This window comes from Fukomys damarensis, unplaced genomic scaffold (genome assembly GCF_012274545.1).
Source record: "Fukomys damarensis isolate Sample0158 unplaced genomic scaffold, DMR_v1.0_HiC HiC_scaffold_4, whole genome shotgun sequence".
NCBI lineage: Eukaryota > Metazoa > Chordata > Mammalia > Rodentia > Bathyergidae > Fukomys > Fukomys damarensis.
This window is the reverse complement of record NW_022900916.1, coordinates 61,970,390-61,976,398: the sequence shown is the minus strand read 5'-3', so window position 1 is coordinate 61,976,398 and position 6,009 is coordinate 61,970,390.

Sequence of the window (6,009 nt, the reverse complement as noted above, 5' to 3'; positions counted from 1 at the left end):
CTTTCTTTGTCTCTTGTGACAGTTTTGGACTTGAAATAGAATATATTTTATTTGATGTAAATATATTCTTGCTAGTTATCATTTACATGGGATATATTTCTGTTCTGGCAGATTTTTTCTTTCACCCTTCTGCTATTTCACCCCATTCTCTCCTGCACTGAAAGGCTTCTGCTGAAAAACATGCTGAAAGTCTGTTGTGTCCTTTATTTGTAACTTGACTCTTTTCTCTTGCTGCTTTTAGAATTCTCTTCATTGATTTTTGACAGTATAATTTGTCTCAAAGAGATATCCCAACTCAGCCAGTGCTGTTTGCCTGGGATGCCTTGTACCACATCAACTCAGTCTTGAGATATGAGGCTATGTGGTTTGGTCAAGCCATCAGTTCCCCAAGAGATATGCTGCTGCACATCAGGCCTGGGAGACATGGCGTCTCTGGGCAGCCAACACATCATATCTCCATTCCCCTCAAGGGGACTGTGCTGCCTCAGCTCAGGCCCTGAGCGGTGGAGTGTAGCAGAGATGGAGTCAGGAGAAGGGAGGGGAATGGAGCTGGGCTTCCAAAAGTAAGAGTGTAGCAGCCTCTTGGGTTAGAATAGCAGGCCACCAGGCAGAGATGGTTTAGTGGTGACAAGCTTCAGAGACAGAAGGGTGCAGTGGTTGCCCAACTCTGGAGCAGGACATGTTCCAGCAGTTATTCTGGTTCCCAGATGGTGAACACTATAGCAGGAGGAAGGGCATGACAATTATTGGCTCTTTTCCGGGGGAAACTCCAGGCAGCAACTTCTGCTTGGCTTTGAGACAGTGAAGACTGTAGGAGGCTTCAGAAGTGAACATTATAGGAATCCAAGGTAGTGAAGAGGCTACTGGGTGCTTACCTTTTCCCTGTGAGAAATCTCTTCTGGATCTGAGGTGATTCCAACTGGGGAGTGTCAAAGAATTTCCTTCTGTTTTGTATGGGTCATCCTACTCTTAAGTGTTGTACAGGATTTCTCCTGTTCCCTTGTTGTACACTAATAGCATTTATTGTCATCAAAATGGAGTTGTTTTTTCATTGTTTGGGCTGTGCATGTATGTGTGTGGGGTGCTTCTAATTGGTTATCTTGCCAATGTCTCCCCTCCCCTCATTATAATACGCTGGCCATGAAATTTTAACATGAATTTAGGGGGATATTCAGACCATAGCAGGGGGTGGGGTGAAGAACCATCTTTTTTTTGTCTTTTCAAGTAAAATCAAGTAATTCTTGAGTGCAGAATAAATACCCAATGTTGTAAGAAAGTACAAAAGATGAATGCACTTTCTAGGAGCCTATTTTAGTGGGGGTTATGCAGCCAGACCCACAGACAACTCGGAAACAACATATATAGGCAAGGAATTGTGAAGCCCAACCTACACTCGCTGGAGGAATTCACTTGGGGGGTTTCAGCAGCTTGGCTGTGGTTGATGTATAGGGGAAAGATAAGGTGACTGGGCTAGTCTCTGACCTGCAGCTGGACTTTTGCACGTGATCACTGAGGCAAGTGGTAGCTTGGATGCAGCTTTCATGAAGTGCAGGATAGGAAACACCTTGACTACCCATCCATATTGACAGCCTGTTTTCAAAATACAGAAGTCAAAACATAATTTTATCATTTTTTGTAGCAAGCTCTCTGTTTGTACACCTCATGCCTACAGACTTAGTATAATTAGGGCCTGGAGATAATACCCAAGGTATTTATTGAACAAGTCCATTTTGACTGTGTAACATTCGTTATTTATTTAGCTCTCTAAGTACACGGTACTTGACAAATATGCAGAAAGACAAGTTTCCTGCCCTGGGGAGCTTATGTTCCAATACAGACAAGCAGAACAGAAGGGGAAGGATCTTGACTTGGGGGAGATTTGGCAGGTAGTGAGAGGCTGGCTAGGTGGGAGGGAAGAAAAGCTGAAAACTCTTGAAAGGTGAGGATGGGATTTAGAAATCTCTTAAAGTAAACATGATGTTCCCTCAGTACCATACCTTAGAAAGAACTCTTTGAGAGTAAAAGGAAAAACAAACAAAAACCTCCAAAATTAATAGCAAGAGCAGTAGCCCTTCAGCAGCAGCTCTAGTATATTCTTTATTAGTAGTAGTATTTTTTGGTACCGGGGATTGAACTCGGGCCCTTGCACTTGTGAGGCAGGCCATGGAACAACTGAGCCACATCCCCAGCCCACCTAATATACTGAAGCTACCACATGCCAGGAAACGGTGTGACTGATCTGTGCCAAGTTCCTTGTTAGATACAGTTTCACCAGCTATGAAAGACTGATTTATGGAAACTGAGGCTCAGAGAAGGTTAGGCAATTAACCTTTGACTCCAACGTTCACTGTCTTTGGCCTGTCCCTCCCACCCCTTTACAAAGCTAAGGAATGAGAGACAGGGAGGGTTAAATCGAGTCAAACTAATAGTACACGCTCAGCGATAATAAATGCAGCTACCTTAGCATTTAAGGAGTAAATTTCCTTATGTGAGAAAAAGTTGAGTCACAGCCAGAAGGTTAAATGACTAGACTGAATTGCATTTATCACCAGGGTATAAAAAAAGAAAAATCTGTTGAGACTTAGACCAAGGTCCTGGGAAAGCAGAGAGTAGAAGGATATATATGGTTATGGCTGTGGAGAAAAATAGCAGTGAAAGACGATGAATAGGATAAACTTCGAAATTGCTCAAGATTTAAAGACCTCTAAACCTATAAGCAAATGTACCTTCTATTCTTCAATATGTGGTTAGGATGTGTTTTGACTGCCTGCCTCTTTTTACCCTCAGGTGCATAAGGTCCCACTGGCAGGGATATCTGTTTATATCTTCTGTCTGTGCATTGTACCATCTATATCTACCTGTCATCTCCCACCTCCTTCCCAAAAGTATTTAAAACAGTTTTAATAAGATACAGCTACTCAATAAGATTAATAAAAGCAAAGTGACACACACATCCGAAATTCTCTTTCCCAACCCCTCATTTCCACTCAACCACATAACCATCAAAATCTTACTAATATTTTAAAACCCAGCCAAGAATTCTTCATCCATTTGATGCCTCTGTATTGTTCTGCCACTATTCTGTGTGCACAATTTTATGATAGAACTCACCGATTCTATCTTACTGTTAGTTATTTCCTGTAAATTTTCTCATGTGATTATAAGATCCTTGAAGATGGGAATCAAGTTGTGTTTAAAGTGTCTGGCATGTAGATATAAGACAGCAAATTTTTAGATAAACTTAATCAAGGCATAGAAGAGGAAGCAAGTATCCTAAACGTCACATTTGGCTGTGGAAGCTATCATAAAAAAGACAGAAAGTCACATGATTTTCATTGTCCAACAGAAAAGCCAAATAAATTTTAAGGGAGGAAATGTTTATAGCTAATTATGTCTAATTAACCTTTATTTGGGAGCCTTTGAAATATTTAACGTAAGTGATATGTTGTACTGATATTCCCAAGCAGAAATTTCATATTAAAGAATATCTCCTTATTTACAAAATTTGGCAGGTTATCAAAGAGTGATCACCAGACTTTTCCAGGACACTTAACAAAAAAAATCTCTAAATTCATCTTCTTAAAAGTTGACAGTATCAACATGAAAATGCTTTTTGCTTTGTCGTTGGTGACTTAGTATGCCACCAAAGGAAATAATTCAAATTTTCTACCAATGTTATTCACAATAACATTTAAAAAATTACATGTTAATCGCCATCTCTTTCAGCATAATTATTTTTAATTTAAATTTTTATTTTTAATTGAAATATAATTCTGTATATTTATGGGGTGCAATGAAATGCTTTTACTTATGTACACATCATGGAATTACATCAAGCTAATTAACATTTCCATCATCTCACATATTCTTTTTTCTGGGTCTGGGAATTGAACTCAGGGCTTAATGCCTGCTAAGTAAATGCTCTATCATTGCATTGAAGGTAGGTAATAAAGAGCAAGATGTAGATTGTGAAGATTAAAAATGGAGGTATAAACCTAAGAAATATCTAGTATCTGCTTCAGCTGGAGTGTATGTGTGTGTGTGTGTGTGTCCATGGTTTTATTGGAATTTAAACCTAGGATCTATCTGCTAAGTTACATTCCCAGCCTTTTTTCCCACATTTTTTTTATTCATTAATTTTAGTGGTACATTTTAGGTAAACAATATGATGACATTCACTGTTGGGAATTTGTACCTTTACATGATATATCTTAGTTCTTATTTTTTTCCCCATTCCCCTTCCCTCCCTTCAACCCTTGTACCCCTATATAAATGACTTTGTTTCTATTTTTTTCCTTTTCTCATATTTATTCCTTTCCCTTCTTTCCTTTCCCCTACCCTTCTCACTTCCCCTTCCCTGTGGACCTTTTCTTCCTATTTCACATTATTTATTATACATTTTGATTCTTATCTACACTTTCAGTTTCTCATACCAGAGAAACTATTTACATGTGTCCTATTTATTTCACTTAAAATTATGGCCTCCCCTTCCCCCCATTTTATGTTTTGAGACAGGGTTTTTGCTAAACCACCAAGTTGCCCAGGCTGGGCTGTATTTGAGGAGTTGCCCCAGTTTGTGGTTCTGATGAGATGGAAGTAGCACAGTTGTTCCTGTTTCCTTATGCTATTTGTAGCTAGGATGTGAATGTATGTTGTAGGTAGAGGTGATTTTTCCCTTGGAGAGTAACTTTTATTTTGACAACAGTAACTCAAAGATACGAGACCACTTGTAAATAATTTATGACAGTAGAGAGAGTCCAGTAGCAGGAAGTATATCAGGCAGGGATGGTGTGATCCCTAGCAGTGCACAAACCAGAATTCTCATGGCTTGATCTTGACTATGATTCTTGTCTGATTTTTTGCTGCTTGTCAGCTAAGTTTGATTGAGGAAGTTTAAGTGCAAACTCCTCTCTACATATGTGGTCTTGGGGATTTGGTTTACATGTATCTCGTGCCTCTACCATTTTGGCACTGCTTCCAGATTTGCCATAGCAGAAAAAGAGAGAGAGAATGAAGACTCTTACAGTTTCTTAAATTCTGTGCCCAAAGAACACATAGCACTTCCTCTCATGACTGTTACTTAGAATCAGGCATAGGGCTTCCCCTGCCTGCAAAGAGGCAGAAAGTGGCTATGGGTCTAGGAGGAGAGGAGATTCACATAAGGGCAGACAGTAGAAAGCTGTGTCATTAGGAGTGTAGATGAAGTGTTACAAGTTCACATAAAGCAGAATGTGATAGAGATTTAGAAGGGGAATTAGCACATACCTGTAGTGAGATGCTGTCTCGGCCAAAAAAGAGACAAAGCAAAAACAAAGTCATTGTAGAGCAAGTGTATCAGAAACAGCATGAGTGCTGGCTTCCCCAGTATTACTCTACTGACATCTCAACAGTGTAGCTCAAGTCACAAAAAGGGCCGGGATTTGCAGCTCTCTTATCTCTTCTGTGTCTGCGATATTGCACAGTGATGTGTGGAATCTGACTTTCCACATGGAGGCCAAAGGGACTGAATGCAGCTACCTAGGAGGGCTGAGAAACAAACTGCCTGTATGTCAAACTTCGACTCATAGAAAACGAGAGTCAGGCGGGAGATAGTAGGCAAATACGTTTCCGCTCCTTCCTATTCCTTTGAGGCACAGTTTATCTGTAAAGTCACTCAGGACCTTTGCTGTGTCTGTTCACAGTTCACTGTAAACCTTGGCTGGCATGAAAATCTTTTACCTTATATGGCTCCTTGTCTTTTCATGCTTCTTTTTCTTTTTTTTAGTATTAAAATTAAATTTAATGATCAAATAAAAACATATTTGTTACTTCACAGATTTACATGGGATAATAAAGACATTTACATGTTCTATAAATATCCTTTCAGTTACCCAAAGACCAAATTAGAATAAATTTTTGTTTCAGACCATTTAAAACAAGTGATCACAAAACAGCAATTGCAGAGTTAAATTACTAGTGCAATCACTAGCAGTTTTAAAAAAGTTCTTATTTTGAGAAAGTAATAAATCT